Source organism: Malaya genurostris, chromosome 1 (genome assembly GCF_030247185.1).
Source record: "Malaya genurostris strain Urasoe2022 chromosome 1, Malgen_1.1, whole genome shotgun sequence".
Lineage (NCBI taxonomy): Eukaryota > Metazoa > Arthropoda > Insecta > Diptera > Culicidae > Malaya > Malaya genurostris.
Window position 1 is genome coordinate 120,174,283 of NC_080570.1, and position 17,683 is coordinate 120,191,965.

Consider the following 17,683-nt stretch of genomic DNA (forward strand, 5'->3'; position numbering starts at 1 on the left):
CATGACTTCAGAAATCAGTGTAGCTTTAGAAATCCGCACGAGAAAAACTCGTAACTTAAAAAAACCCGTGTGCAAAATTCCACGTGACTTCCAAAATCCACGTAAAAAAATCACATATCTTCGAAAATTCGCGTGGAAAAAACCTCGTAACTACGAAAATCCGAGTGAAAAAAACGCGTGACTTCGGAAGTCGCGTGACAAAAACTCGTAACTTCGAAAATTTATGTGAAAAATACCACGGGACTTCGGAAATCCGCATGAAAAACGCACGACTTCGGAAATCCGCGTGAAAAAAACTTGTAACCTCGAAAAATTTCTCGAGAAAAAAAACGCTTGACCGTGGAAATCCGCGTGAAAAGAAAAGAGCTTTCGTCTGCTGCTGGAGGCTTCTTCAGAATTTCGAAAAATTTTGCTCCATAAAAACTCTACAGGGTGGCAAGTGAATTGACGATTTCAATTTCGCGGGTTTTTTCCGGTTTTTCGAGATAAAAATTCCCGGTTTTTGGAATAGGCTCAAATCGCTCCTGTTTAGTTTTTTTTTTATTTTTTAATTCAAACTTTAAACAGATATCCTATGTCCAAAAAGGATCATTGTAATAGGCCCGCTAATTGAGGTTTCTCATACTATCCAGGCATTTCGATGTATAAATAGAAAATATTCATTATAACATGTGCATATAAGAAAAGTATAAAGCCTTTTTCAAGTCATTCAAGGGTTTTGGTTACACGTAACCGATTTCTTCCGAGTGCACATGACTGTTTTTAATATTTTTTTGGTATACATATGACTGAAAATAAATCAATAAGGAACAACAATCCCAAAACGGACGGTTGCCACTCAGCAAAAAAACAACAACAATCTATACTTGCAACTTCAAATCATTTTGTACATTTTTTTTCTTCGTTCCTTCCGGAAGTGAAAGTGGAAATCTCAGTTCGGCGGGAAAATTATAAACGGCATGATGGCCGAGGATGGCTTTTATCGTATCAAAGAACGCTCGCTAGCAACTCTTCACACGATTCAATCAGTGCCATCAAAGAGAGACGGATATCATCTCAGCAACAAAACACCTTCATGGTTCATATAACATAGAATGGACACCAGTGCGAAAGCGAATTTCTCTCGATGACCTCTCTGAAGCAACAAACAATCGCTTATTCTCGTTTTGCGATCCGATTCTATACGGGCAGTGGATAATTGCGATAGAATCATTTTACTATTGCCGCTTATTCTAACTATGTGCATATAACCTTTGTATAAGTTGTATCTATGAAAATAGCTGCGAATGCTCCAGACCAGGGTTTTGAAATACTGTATATTGTGACCTAGTATGAGAATCAAGTCGAATTATCTGCGATAATTATCAACTTGCAATTCTCTCTTGGTAAATTCCTCGTTGCCCGACTGTACATATTTTGTTTAGGGGCTGCGAAATACTCAGAGAATGAAGTGGAGTGAATTCTCTCACGGTTCATGCATTGAGAGACATAGAGTTCTTGTAGCATCTTCTACCAGATTGAAAATGTTGTATACAATGTAGAGCAATATCGAGCCACTTTCTGCCAAATTATCGGCAATAACAAACACTGATGATGGCACAGCGAATCTAACATAATATCGTCATTGCCAGGGTTTCGGCCATGGTGCAATAAATTGTTATATGGACATATACTGTTTAAAGTATGTTGCTTGCAAGCACATCTGTGCAATGAACGATACCCTCAAATGAATTATCATGCAGCGATTGTGATGAAAACCATAAAACGAATTATTAACAAAGTCCTGTCAGACCAAAAATTTTAAATTTTCATGTAATAGAATTGAAATTAAAATCATTAGATGTATTAGATGTGTGTATTAGAAGATTTCGCAAAACCGTTCGGCTCCCACGACTTGCTCTTTTAAAACACCAATTTTTTCTAATGTATCTGTTAGTCAATAAACAATGTTTACGATTACAATGCGTTGATGGGCAAATAAATCAAATGATAGCAGTTAAAATGCACAATATATCGATCTGTTTTTCCTAATAGGATTCTAAATGCTCGTAGAGTAATCAGAAAGAACGAGTTTTTCATGATAAACTCTCCGCAGGTTTTAAACCAGTTTTATTTCCAATAGCTCAACTAATTTATCTATATGAGAAATTTTTCTACAATTGATCTGATTCTAGCAGATCAATCAATGACATGCAGGGTCTCAAATTAAGCAATGATTAGCTCAATTAGTTATACATTCTACCAGCTTAGAACTAATCGACTAGAATACTATGGAATGTAAACCCTGATATTGTTTTGGGAAAAATAGATATGACCGTATATAATTTAAATCATTACCTTATTGAAGTTCCAAAAGCTCAAACTAAATTCAATTCATCTACATCAATATCAACCTACCATTACAAGAAAATTAAACATAGATTCACTGAACAAATCAATCCATTTTCTAAATCTTTCTAAGATTCTATACTAGTCCTCAGAAACCAGTTTCAACTATCAAAAAGGAACTCAAATACTTCCTGTAAACGGTGAATAAGATCAAAGTCGACAACTCTTCCAATCTTGCGAGTCCTTTTGACATCTCACAGAAATATAAGCATAACACAAGTATTGCCTAAAGATTAAATTACTGAGACAAATTATGATGTAACTTAAAAACATGAAGGCTCCTAAAAATGTTCAATAATTTTATTAAAAATTTTCCCTATGTTACCCTGAGATTTTGCCATAAATTTTGCAAGTGTGTTGAATACTTATTCAAAAATTTTAGAAAAATCCAACAGAAGCATTCAAATTATCCTTATTTTTCAAAATGATGTTTCATTGTGCTGTTATTGATAACAACTAAAATAAAACTCTGATGCTTCCTGCTTGATTTAAAACTGCCTGCAAGCCTCTAAAAATCGTTGAACGAGACATGGGGTGTTGGCCCAATTTCCAATGGACAATAAGTTATTTCAACACTTGTACTGAACATTTCGCTCAAACGAAAACTTGGGTATTGTCTCCTACTTTTCAATTGTTGAAAAAAAATCATTATACTAACAACTGTTACGCATAGGCGAGCTAGTAATATTTTTCCCGGTTTTTCACTAAAATTCCCGACTTTTTCCCGGTGAAATCAAATTCCCGACTTTTTCCCTGTTTTCCCGATTTTCCCGGTCACTTGCCACCCTGGACTCTATCTACTGAGACACTCAATCGAAGAAACTAATTAAAATATTCCATGTTTTGAATAATTTCAAAAGCTTTGCTTTTGAGAAATTTACCATCGAAAAATAAAGCTAGCATAAGCCAGCTTGTAAAGAATATTCAGAAATAATTGGATAAAGTACAAGAAATTATTCTATCGTGTACTTCTGGTGTAAAAGCATTACCTTCCGACAGTCAAAAATAAAATGTATCGTTATTGAACAGCACAAATATCAAGGGTCGAAGTTGGCTTCCTTGTTCAATGACTTTAAAGTAGAAAATTGTCTTCCCCCTTGTAGGTTTGTAGTTTTTAGTGTAAAAAAAATCACATCGCAAAATTTCCTGCTAGAAATCATCAACAGGCGGCTGAGCTTCTCGTCCGCATCAACGAATAGGGGAAAAAAAAGCTGACGGTTCATTAGTGCAGAGTTCTCGCGCGCGCTCTCTCTAACATGACAGAGAACTAAATCCTGAGCAATCGTTTCTTTTGATTATTTCCCGCCTGCCAGCGATAAACTCTCGGCATCTATGTCTACTATTTGCTATCAGTTCGAACATGTCAATCGCACTTACCTTGCCGATAGAGCAAAACACCGCCTGCCTGCCTGCCTGCCGGGGCTTCAACTGCAGCAAAACAACCAGCCGCAGGATTAATATTCCGTTTTTTTCTCTGCTGTCCTCCTGCTACTGCCTGCGATCTGCCAGTCTGACACAATGGCAACAACAACAAAAAAAACGTAATCAACCTTGACTACACCAGAGACTGCAAACGGAGCAGCAAAAACATACACAGACGAACGAACGAACGGAAGATGAAAAAAAAACTATATCAAGAGCACAGGAAAACTGCGTCGCACACCGCACAATCCTTTCGATCGATCAAAGCGATATCAGAATCCGACACGATGGGCTTTTCATTGACACTGACATTGTTGAGCTCCTTTCATCTCACTCATCGTGTGACACCCCATCAACTTGACATTACCCCTTTCTTTCGGTATTATTATTATTATGATTTTCACCCACGCACACTTTTCTGCCTTCGAGCCTCGGCTTTGGTTGGTTAATGAACTTCAAAACTATTGTAACCACCGCAAAACTTCCACCGTGGCCACGCTACAGGATTTTATGGCTCCCGAATTTCCGCACAGATGAACTTTCACGTGACCTGTGTGTCGGGACACCGAAGAAGTGGAAGGGAGGCTTGGTTGGTTGTCACAATAATAGCTTGCAGAAAATACACCGCACGTTTGGCCACTCACACAATGGCAGGTTGTTACACACACAGAAACACAAAAAACACCGCGCTCTCGGTTTCAGTTTCGGCGATGTAGTTCGTCGTAATTTGGTCGTCCTGTGAACGGATGCTGGATGCTGCTGATCCTAGTCACTGGAAGAAAAAAAAAAGAACAAAAAGAATTTCGTAAGAGGATGTGACTGTAGCGACTTTCCGACGACGACGACGACGACGGCATCGGATTCAGATCGGGTTGACCTTTTCCTAAACCCCTGCTCATCCTCATCCGAACACAGGAAACAATGAGGGTGAAAGCATTCATTTTCATGTTCGCAGCGTCGCGGACGATTTTAATGTTTCTCCGACGTCCGTCGCTAAAAGGTTGGCTGACTGCAAAGGGTGGGGGTAGGTAAGGAGGGAGCATGTTTGCAAAATTTTGTCTGGCTAAATGCCAAAACCGGAAAAATGTATCGCGTTTCCGTTCGGAATGTGTAGTTCGATTTTTAGCAGCTCGAGAAGTGATGCAGTTTTCCGTCGCCATTGCCATTGCGACGGAACAAAACACATAAACACACAGAAGACGCCCAGAAATTATTGAATTTTGCAATTATCAATCGATTTTATTTATTGCAAAACAAATTGGATAGCGAGGGGGGTGCTTTCTGACTGCTCGTGAAAACTACTCGACCGATACGGGGAAAAACAACGGATGCCTCCTAGCGGTCGAAACACGTGATTTGCATTGGAACACACTGTCATTCCACTGCAGTTAGCACACGATCGGTAATTGTAAGCTAAATACAGGAACAACAACAGAATTCGCGCACCCTAACGGGGGGTGACTCTGACATGTGAAGGCTAAATATGCATCAAGTTTGTGGTATTTCACATTGTTTTTTTGAATCGACCTTCAATAGATGCGATGAATAAAAACAACCCAGGTACGAATTGCTTGCCAAACACGATAATTGATTCTGCTGACAATGTTTAAAGCATTAACCTAAACAGTTTTCGGGAAGAGAATGGATTCCAGGGTGTCAACTGATTAACAGAAACAAAATTTTCTAATTCCCCAGATATGTTTGGAACTTTTCCCAGAATTTATATTTATCTGCAAATGTATCTATTACCCTATCTATTCTAATGTTCGTCGTTTTAAGTGGCAATTTGAGATTTTATTCACTCATTACTCTGTAATGTCGAAACTGCAAATCGGATCGAATTTGAATCTAAAAGTGTAACAATCGATTAAACATTCCATGATATGTCGAAGTAATTTCCACTTTAGAGTTTAGGGTAATTTAAGGTACTTTCAGAGCCAGTATTCAGGAACCAGCATAACCCAAACCGATACGTATGGCCATATGACTAATATTTTTAAAATTCATCATCCTACAATTTCAGAATCGGAAGTCAGAATTGGATTTATTTTAATTTGAACTTTTGTTTCTGAAATTCGATTTGACTTTTTTGAGAAAACGATTGAGCTTTGAGAAACGATTCGATACTGGAACCGGAATTCGAAATTCGGTGTAGCCGAAGTCAGACAACTTCACCTGAGTTGCTGTATAGTTTACATTCGTTTCAAAATGTTTGAAAATCAATGTAGACATCTTTGAGGAATCGTAGTGCGAAATAAATTTTTGGGTGCCTTTCGGAACGAAAACTGAATACAACCAAAAATGAAAAAAGTTTATTTGGTTATCGACTATCCAAATCTGCTAACCATTTTTATACTAATCACCCTGTATCTCCGAAACCGGAAGTTGGATCTGACTGAAAAACAAGTTGTTTTATAGAATCTTAAAACTTTTCATTTGAATCTTAGATCGGTTCAGTCATCTACGAGAAAAATTAGTTACATAGTTTTAATTTCGTTTCACATATCATCCTGTAGTTCCGGAACCAGAGGTCGGAACCAAACATAATTCAGGAACCTTGTTTGGGAGTATACGACTTTTCATATGAATCTGAGTTTGTAGAAAACGGTTGAGTCATCTCCGGAAAAAAATGATTTAAATTAATTGCCACACACGCATTTGCTGATCTCGACGAACTGAATCGAATGGTATATGGCTGTTATGTTCTTCCAGCATTTTTGCTGTAAGTAGTTTAAATCAATTTAATTATGGAATTGCTTTCAACTCGAAAATTCTGCCATCATCTGGTTTTCATATGTGATATTGAAACGATTATGTTGCCAAAAACGAACCGTGCCAAAATCGGCCCGAGGCAAAATATTGTGCTGTACACAATCTTTTGGGTACTTAGAAACAAATGTGTAACAGTATAAAAAATAGTGTTTTATGTTGATCCCAAGCATTTCTTTGCCAGACAGCGCTCAAAACTTCTACTGCTGGAATAGAGGAAAAAGTCGCTTACACAAAAATTTCGATATCTCCGCTAAAAATGGATGGATTTCGACAATCGGACATTTGCTCAGTTCGTCGAGCTGAATCGATTGGTATATGACATTTGGCCCTCCGGGCCTCGGAAAATTTTTCTAAAGTTTGAGCGAATTCTATACCTATTTTTTATATTTATAAAAAAAAGGTAAAAATATGCACTCCCTTTTCTCAGAGATGGCTGAACCGATTTTCACAAACTAAGATTCAAATGAAAGGTCTCATGGTCCCATAGCCTGCTATTAAATTTCATTCCGATCCGACTTGCGGATCCGGAGTTATATGGTAATATGTGAAAACTTGAGAAAAAGTTTACACTCAATTATCTCTGGAACTACTCAACCGATTTTCGCAAACTACGATTCAAATGAAAGGTCCTATAATATCCTAAAAAATTGCAGAACATTTTATCTGAATCCGACTTTCGTTTCCGGAACTAAAGTGTGATATGTGGAAAATAACCAATTTCATTAGTAGTTTTCCACGAACGATGGTTAAAAACATGTACAATTCCCATAAAACTGTCTGTTAAATTCTTCTAGTTTGCAGAACTTGTTAGTTTGTGGGCATGAAAAATTTATTCGACACTACTGGTCCCCTCTTTTCCTGTTCCGAGAGCACCGAAAGTGGAGAAGAAAAACTCCTAAAACTAAATTCACTTCGATTTCTCTGCGATGCTTGAACCGATTTTCAGATGAGTGTCAAAGTTTTCAAATCGCCATATAGAGCGACAATATGTACAACACCGAAAGAAGAACAAAACACAAAACGAACGAGACGTGCTTTGTTCTATTTCGTACACACTGTAAAAAAAACGAAACTGTTACGGATGTCTGCTACTAGTGTGTGATAATGGTAAAAGATGGTACTGCGATTGATAAAAATTTTAGCTACTTTATGATAAGTGTGACCGAAAGGATAGAAGAACGTCAATGAATTGAAAAATATTTGAAAAAATATGCAATTCACACAGCCGGTAGTGCAGTAACACTGTACTGGTTGTGTAGTGATTTCAATAATAATAATAATAATCCTACTACATGTTTTATGCTGCTGATTCATGCTGTTTAGCTTGACTTACATATACAGAAGTAACAGAAAATCAGCTTCGTTTCGTTTGTTAGGTTTCGTTTAAGTGGTTTAATCGAAATAGAGCATGAACAAACTTCGGCTATTCCGTCGTTCATCTGAATCTGAATTGGAAATAGTGATTAAAAACTGCAAAAAGGATCTCACACACTTTTCTTGGAGATGGCCTAATCGATTTTCACAAAGGTTCAAAAGAAAAGTCTTACAGTTTCATACGGAATTCCTTAATTTGTTGTGGATACAACTCTCGGTTCCGGAACTACAGGGTAAACAGGATTTGTAGAGTTTGTGAGATTAGGTCTGAAAAAAATTTCTATTTCTATTCAATAAACAGTTGTTTATACGAATTTCACGGTTATATTTATGATGAAACGAGTATAATGAGAAAGGCATCATTACACCACTAGGAGGATTAAAATAGGTTTTTAGTATTTGAAAAAAAAATAAAAATTTTCCTTTAACATATTTGCGAAAGATATTAGAAAAGGCAAGTTGGTAAAAAAAAAGTTTGACCCTTTTCAAAAGACATAATTTTTTTGGGGAAAAAATGCTTTTTTTGTGACAATCTACGTGTGCAGAAAATTTCATCAAAATCTGACAGGGTGCTGTCAACTCTGAATACGATTTAGCGCGAAATTCGTCATCATTTCGAACCTTCCCAGATAACCAGTCAGCACTAATAATGGAATTAAAATAGTCTTTTATGAGCACCAAAAATGCTTATAGCTCTATATCTGCATTCTGAAAGCTCATCTGTTGTAAATCAATCAGAATTCAGCATTTAGGATGCACACCAGCCATAAAGAAGCATGATCTATAAATAGCCGTATATTTTGCCAAAGTCGGCCTTAAATCAGTCTCAAGTGCGATTGAAATGCCAATTAGCGATTATTAGCTGTCATAATACGGCATGAATTGGTGCTTCTTGGTTTCCGGGGTTCTGAAACAAGTGATAATGTTTGAGAAATTTTAATCAACGATCAATTTTTTTTATTCATAAAGATATATTTCGGCTAATATGCGCTTAAGATTAACGTGGCCGTAATAAGGTACAACTGGTTTCGTTTGCTCCTTAAGCAAACCTTCGAGTTCTCGTATCGAAGGTCGAATTTTGCACTGCCTAAAGTCAACAATAATTGTATTCTTTCGTTTTGGCTGCGGTGACTTTTGTTCATTTGATTCACTCATTTCAAGGTCGTTGTATTGTTCACTACACAATACTGTACTTGGTTTCTTCCGTCCCGAACGTAAGCGGTTTCGTTTAATCGACTGACTTGGATAAGATGTAATTGCGAACTGTCAATTTAAATTTGATTTATAAAAAAAAAGAATAATGTAATTGATTGCGCAGTAGTTTAATGGAAAAAAACTCAGGTACGGATTGGCCCCCATTTCCTGTATTCTTAAGACCTGGCCCCCAGCGACTATTATCTATTTCCAAACCTGGAAAGATTTCTCCAGGGAAAGAAATTTTCGTTAAATGCTGAGGTTATTGTTTACTTGCAAAAAAATTCTACGCCCTTGTGAGTGGCAGTTAATCGGAACATTTTCCATGGCGGACGAAATAAAATATGCATCATTTTTTAGTTCTTTCTTCGTTTTATCAATTTCTTCTCAGTCTTGTCGCGCAGAGTCGTCGGCCGTCATTAAAATCTTAAATATAATAAATTAATTCTTCCGATGCTCTGATTGTTTTTCACAAATCGATGCAAGATATCCGTTCTCGACGCGATGGGGTACCGTTCTATGAATGCGCACACTTCTGAACCGAGTTACTTCACTGTTGGATGGAGTTCGACTGATAGAGCTGTCAAACTTTACCTGCTGACTCATGGGTTATTCTGATTGATGCTGCATGGGTAGTTTCATCAGTACGGGTGATTTTTGTCCATATTTTTTAAACGCAAACGTTGAATGTACAAAAAAGATTATTTATCAACCATTCTTTTTGGAATGAATAAGCAAATTTTGTCGCGGTTCATAACAAAAAAAAAGTACGGGTGTGTTATGTCAGAGGCATAACTAGATGTCGTGAATACGAATAAAACTGACACTCTTTCTTGTGCAAGCTTTCCCATTTTTTACTCCTAGAATTTGAAACGATACATCTAAACTAAAGCCCAGATTAATTACATGAAACATTTTGACATACAATTAAATATTACGAAATAACCAGTATAGTTCTTTATGTAATAAACGATATTAAGCACTGTTGCGAATTTTCGATCTTCTTTGAATGGAAACTGGCTCTGCAACCTGTGCATTTGAGGTTTTGTACTACGCAAAAGGTCTGCTCTCATTACTGGCGGCTGTTGCTCTCGTGCCCTATGCACAAAATAGGATAACCCCTAAATGATCGATGTTTTCTGTTAAAAAGCAGTTTTCCGGAAAAATAAATTGTTTTACGAAAACCTTCCATATCCATTGCCTTTCGCGTATTAGACTGTATTTGCTAATCAAATGTGTTAGTGGAAGTAAGCTGAACCTGTAATAATTTTACTCGATCAGTTTTCAGAAAAACGGAAGAGTTTTATAATAAGATTTTCACTTTTCTTGAATTGCAATTCTAAGCTGAATGAACTGATTTGATTATTTCTCAACCATATAGAAAATTCGCCTTAAGCGGCTTGCGCTTGCTGGTCAATAACAGCCAAACGATTTTTTTTAAATCACATTGCCATGGCGCTCTGAACTCGAGCACTTTGCCTTGTACGCCAAAAATGCCTGTATCTACATAGATCTCATAGATCATAGATAGAATTAACCCTGTACAAGGATAAGCAGAACTTCATCGCGAATATCTCTTGATGTGCTTAACCCAAAAACATAATTTATTCTACAAGCAATCGAAAATACGATCAGGAATTTGTGAATCAATTTTCAACAGCGTGAGATAACCATAAATAATTGAAAAATGTTTTCTAAAACTTTTTGAAAAAAATGAGGAAATTTCATCACGCTTGTTTGCCTTTTTCGCACCCGGACGACGTTTTTAAGTTAGTCAGGCACAAATCAGTTCCGACTATCTACTGGACGAGTACAAAAGGTAAACTTTGATTGAAAATTGGTCATTTCTTGTAGTGCTTTAGACGGAACTGGATGTCGAGGTGAAGTTTTCCCACCATCATCAGTAAAAACTTCTAATGGATCCAAATTTTATCTAGAGAGCCATAAAACTTTCTTCTTTGCAAATCGGTAATTAAAACCATCAGTGTAGTGCAAATCTGCGATAATTTGATTAGCTTTGTGAAATTTTTGCAGTGCAGAATTCGCAACAGTGTTTAATATCGTTTATATCCGAACAGTGTTGTATATCTTAGAGGATTGCATAATTTGGCCCTTCTGAATGCCAGAAATTAATCCAGTACTGCACTTTGAAACTGTAATATTAAAATCCAAAATGATATAATCGACATCAAAATACTGCATGTTGCTATTTTGAACCATAATTGTATAACCAAAGAACTATGCCAAACTTTCCTTCACCATACTGTATACGGCCCATTTTTCAACCAGTTGTAGTTTGTAGTAGAATTTTCCGCTGATTCGCTATATAACATACATAGCACCGAATAGATAATCAGAATAGAATCAGAATAGATTCGAACTCAACTCTCATTCTCCATCACGAACACCTTCATAAAAGTTTTTTTTTAGAACCACCATTATTTTATCATAAATAACTATGCTGGTTATTTCGTAATATTTAATTGTATGTCAGAATGTTCAATGTAACTAATCTGTACTTTAGTTTAGGTGTATCGTTTCAAGATCTAGAAGTGAAAAAGGGGAAAGCTTGCATAATTCAAACAATCGATCAACTAATTGATATTCGGAAGTATAAAAAAAGAGTGTTAGTTTTATTCGTATTCTACTACAAAAATGTAAGAACTACTTCAAGATATTCTAGTTCGTATGCGACGTGGAGATCTTTTACCATACGGTTGATTCATATGTCAAAAAGTTTTATAAAAATGTTGGTAGAAATCGAAATCGCAATCAGTTTCTTTTTAACTTCAATTTCTGTTTTAGATTAATTTTTGCTTTTATTTTCGGAATGAATGGAATTTTCCCTATGGATAATCAGTTAAAAAACGACATTCTCACTGACATCAGCATCCTGTAAAACCGTTACTATCTTAAACATCAGCGCCAGTAGATCGGGTCTCGATTGTCGCCGACGGTACTAGTTTGAATTTTGCAAATATAAAAAAGCATGAACCATTCTCGCCTCTGTCGAGGGACAGATGCGAATCATTCATCGCGATGACAACGCATTTCGACGGTTTAAAAATACTTTTGCCGAGTACATTAATGCTGCCACACGATACATATAGAATTGAACTCAATTGAATATGAATGAAGAAGACCGTCGGAGATAAAAAAAAGGGGGAAGGAGGGGATAGTACGGGGATAGCTTGGGGGCTCGTATGGTATGGCTCGACTCTAAGCAACATCGTCGCGTGCTGCCAACCAAACGAAAATCGCATTGTTGACATCGTGAAACAGAAGGCCCCGATGGATTGCGTCATATAAGCCAATTTTCGGTAGTTCAATTAATGATGGTAATTTATCAAGTGGCCGCTTTCGAGTGTCCTCGCGAGTGTACAATGAACCATGAAGTGATACTACCGAATTAAGCGTTTGTTTTAGTTTCGGGGCGATTAGTAACGGCTTTCTTTCAAGGGTTGCTTGCACTGTGAGAGTGTAGGGTGGAATCGTTAATTATAATTCGGCCGCGGCACAATTCAAGTCAAACGGTGGATAAGATTCAAAGTATATCGAATCGGTAAAATACAGATTTTTTCGTTCTCGAAGAGTAGTCTCGTCTAAGTTTCCAACTCGATAGTTCTTCAATTAAAATGTTATTTGTTATTGTTTTAACAAGGGTATTGACTGTCCGGCAAGGATCAAATCAATCAAACAAATCGCTAAATTAGTTCAATAAAACTTAATTAGTCTTTCTCTGCTTTGTCCAGCAAGCGAAATCATCGGAAACAACCAGCCTCATGTTGGACACGGAACAAAACAGGAATCTTGGGCGTTTGCAGCCAGAAACCGGCAACTGTGTGCGTGTTTATTATGCTTCATACAACTACTACGACGGTGCCCAGCAGACCGTCAGGAATTCAATCGGTGTCGTTCCCGTGAACGGATGATACGCCAATTCCTACGCTTCATGCCAGTCGAATGTTTTTAATTATCACTCCTTCAAACGGGTAACGTAGCCTGCTGGGTTTTTTTCCAATAGGATTCTAATCCAAACGTGACGGGACGGTGCTGGGAAACGTCAATGCCTGATGTTGTAAACAAACCGTTCACCCTTGCTTGATCCACGCTCACTAGTTTATTCCTGCAGGTTTTTCCTGCTCTCGTTGGTTACTTCGATAGAAATGGTGTGCGCAACAACGGGCGGAAAAAGAATATGGAAGCCAGTCGAACCGAATCGGAGGCTCGAATTCTTCTGCTCAAGATCGATGCTTACTCGGAATCCGTCTTATTAAATCACAAAACTTTCAATCGAACCACCTTCGCAAAAAAACTTTATAGTTCCGTTCCACAGTCGTTAGATACCATTCTAAAATCACTACTATAATTTATAACCTACAGAAGCAGCCTGCCAAACACACACTGAATGAATGCTTTTCCCAATTTCAGGACCCATATCCGAAAGCAATGGGGATAACTTACTTCAAAAAGAATATCCGTCAAATCCGCAAAAACACTGAAACACTACAACTTTTTATGATAGGAAATTTCTTCCCAGTCAACACCGCAGACACTTTGAAACGAGTCGAACAGTCGCGAAGAACGTCTCACACACGCTACAAATCGTTTGAGTTCTCTCCGTAGACTAAACTAATGATTTTACCGATGGACCGAGTAGCCTGTCTGTAAAAAAATAATTATGTTCGGAAAAGTCACCTCTTTCTCACTCTCTCTCGCTCGCTCGATTTTTGTGGAGAACGCATTGCTCGTTGCTATATGCCGCCCGATGTGTGAGTGATGTATCGTTCAATCGGGAAGTCTGGGTTGCCAAAGTTTCTGATCAATCATATCAATTATCCCATACAGAACATATAACACGATATCTGAAATAAAACGAGTATACCAATTCTTTATAAAATGTTCAAAACGACGTATGTAACAATGAGAGATTCTCTTTGTTTACTTTCTCCTTCGATTATTGCGAAATATTCCTCCTTTTTTCGGTAATTTCTCCAGAGCAGATTAAAAGATGATAGCTTTAGTTATTATTATCGGTAAATGATTGGAGAGAAGGATTGCTAAGAGTGCCGTAATAATCAAAAGAGAAAGTAAACAAAGAGAATCTCTCATTGTTACATTCGTTGTTTTGAACATTTTATACAGAATTCATATCTGTGATAAAACCAATATATCAATATTCACTTTTAAAAGCAACTAGCGACAACGAAGTTGAGTTTGACAGCTTATGTGTGTAAAGTGAAAGTAGACAAACAGAAGTAGTGCTTATTTCAAACGTACCGTTTTCATCGACTTTCGCTATGATTTTTGAAATGATGAGCAGTGCTGTAAAACTTCATTCAATTCAATTGAAACTGAATGTGGAACACATTGACGATCTCTCTAATGCAGTAAACTTCACTCTCTGACACACACAATGTTTGCTGACGGCCCGAACGGGCAGCATTCAATTCATCACTCGTTTCTCTTCAATCGAAGCTCATTTTAACCACCGTCAGTTGATCTCTTGAAATGACAAAATATCTCTTTCAATAGTGTGGGAGCGGCCTTAAAATGAGGTTCATGTAAAAATTCGAATTGGTTCAAGAAAATAGATGAAAGATGAACCGGAAAGCTGAAATATCAATCACAGAATACACATAAATTAATTGTTTCCTCCTTCAGTTTTCATTTTTAATACTTTACTCCATTTATAATTCTATTCGTTCGAATTTGCTTACTACCAAGAGCGAAGGCATTGAAGCAGGTAGACTACTTGGCACTCGAAACTGAGCAAGCAAAACTTCAAATGACTAGATACGATTATTCAACTGACGATGAATTCCGGGAGCTTCACTTGAATATGGCAGCAAAAGTCAAATGAATTAGTAGGGATATGCTGACTGTCAGCGGCCATAAATTTCATTTTCATCTTATTTTATTCGATTGAAAATGAAATTTTACCGCACTGATGATGAGTACAAGTGTTTCTTAAAATCTTAGAAGATAATCATTCAATCAAAAAATATAAAATATTCCTGCGATGCCTATTTTCGCTTGTTGAAAACCGTGATCGTTACCTGAAGGATTGTAAATTTCAGAACAACTTTTATGATTGAAAATCTACTGAAAGTTGTTCAAATGGTCAGAGAACTACATGTTTTCTACTCGACGCTTAATTTTTTTTATCGAATTACATTCTTTGAATATGAAAATATGCATTTTTTATTTAACATTACGAGCCATCAGAAGTGATTTTGTACTATGGTGGTGAAGTAGCCGGATGTAGGAAGCGGTTTGATAGTCGAATACGAAAAAGCATTCGAGGCTGATGATTTATGATAAGGCCTTCAACGACGAATTTGGCGTATTTATACAATGAAAAACTGCACTAGAAGTGAGCTCGCTGCTTGGCCATTTTTATGTACTTGCTTAGTCAGTAAAAGAAAATGCAAATATGTGATGGCTGTATTGAATCATTTATTGAAGTTTGCTTTTTGATTATCCTAATAGTTCAAAAAACAAAATGAAAAAAGTTTCAACTTTTTATCTCTAACACATAAGAAAACAAACTCATTTATTTTTGCGAAAAAGTGTCCTTTTTTGTTTATATCCACTTCCCACACAGATTAAACTTTCATTGGTAGCAGCAATGAACGCTTCTATGTCGCGAATTGCTTCTTCACAAAAGGAAAATAATATCAATACTTCGCACGGTTCTATTTAGCTGACATTTGTTATACCCTGCATTCGTGCCATTTTCGTATGTTTCGTTCATTCGATAGCACCCATATAACTGATTACGTTAGAAATGCTTAAATTATGCATTTGAATGAAGTTTAAATTACCGGTTGTTAAGTAAAACACCTGGTTTGTAATAGATTGAAAATATTAAACAAGGAAATATTTCAACGTGGGTGCAGTATAAACGTAGCTTATTACATTGTTGAGGTTGTAGCAGAAATTGTGTAAAATACTAATTTGACAAATCTGTGTAAATATTAATCGAGTTTGGTAATATGGAGCCCATAAATGCTAGTCATCCGACAGTTAACTTTTATGTCATAAAACATTAAACTTCGCTCAAAAGCTCTAAAACGATACCCGAATAAAAAATATTGTAGGAAAACAATACGATTTACTGTTACAAAACCTGCCACAATTTGGCTGTGACCATTGAAAAATATTTTAATGTATTGTTATACACTATTCAATTAAATGTTAACTTGCTTTTTACAATAGAATATATAGGTTGTTAAGTATCGTAACAATTCAAATCATAAGATTTTCTCATACATGTTTTCTTGGAAAACAATCATATGTACTGTTTGCATATTGTTTGAAACACCACGTGTACAATAAATTCAATTGTAGAATCGTAGAAACAATATATTGAATTGTTGGAAATGAAAAAAATCTTGTCAAGATACAATAAAATGTATTGTTACCCATATATGTAATTGAGAATCAATTGTTTATGCTGTAAAATCAATGGTTTATTTTTTTACGGGTAGCGAAATTATTTCGTTCATTCCATGATCCGTTTCGTTAGTTTATGTAATAATTAGATTCTGAAGAGCATCAAACCATCCGAAAATTTCCAGAAAGGTCAAATCGTTCATATTGAAAAATGAAGAGTTCAAACTCGTTTCAAAATTGTCCGCACTTTCACCTAGAATTAATAATTCTAAACAAATACGGTAACACTGCCCGTTGTTCGATGTGCGTTCCATATCTATTTACCATAGGAGAGAGGATGAAAATCTGTTGATGTCTCTCGCGCTTCAATTCTATAATAGTGTTAGTGAGAGCAAAGCACACACATATCGGAAAATTAATCAATATATAATAATAATAACAAATTGGCGACCCCTCGACTACCAAGACCGCAAATGTCAGGTAATGGTTACTGGGTTAGGCTGAATCAGACTATTTTGCTATTTTCAGAAGAAATAAAACACTTTCTGGTTGTTTCGTGTTGTAAAATATACACTGAAATGAAAATCTTATTTATATTCATCAGATTTGTTATATGAATCGTATGCAGAATATAATTTATAGAGGTTATATGAAAACTTATAATCTTTATTTAAAGTGTGCGTTAAATCTAAATAGACGTTACCATAATGAAAGTTATAAGAATATTCCAAATATTGTATATTAAAATCCGATGAAACCTAACTCGTTACATAATTTATTGATTGGATGTGTCTTATGAATCGTACAAAGATGGTATTTCACAAAAGACATATGACAACTTATGACCTTTAATAGAACTCTACATAAAATCTAAACGATGTTCAATAAATTTTATATCTTCATAATCTTTATGATATTGATAAACATACCATATACAAGTTATGCGGAAAGTCGATAAAACTTAAGCCAATATAATTTTAATATTCATTACATTTTTCTATTAATCGCATGCTGATGATGTTTAATAAAAGTCATGTGAAAACTTATAATTTTCATTGGAAGCGTAGAAGTAAGTGTAGTTGAAATATTAAAATGTCAATGTCATCTTGTAATAACACTTGAGTTGAAATATGAT

At 36.1% G+C, this 17,683-nt stretch overlaps 1 protein-coding gene across 1 annotated transcript in view; it reads right to left on the reverse strand.

The window, feature by feature from the left end:
* The window catches only part of LOC131425623 (Ca(2+)/calmodulin-responsive adenylate cyclase), a 160,660-nt gene extending 146,870 nt beyond the window's left edge, over positions 1-13,790 (reverse strand). Inside the window, exons 1-2 of the mRNA XM_058587651.1 lie at positions 13,615-13,790; positions 3,766-4,582 (exon numbers count right to left, since the gene is read on the reverse strand). The gene's annotated coding sequence lies outside the window, so the exon portion shown is untranslated. The remainder of the gene's footprint in view (positions 1-3,765; positions 4,583-13,614) is intronic.
* Between the last annotated feature and the right edge of the window lie 3,893 nt (positions 13,791-17,683).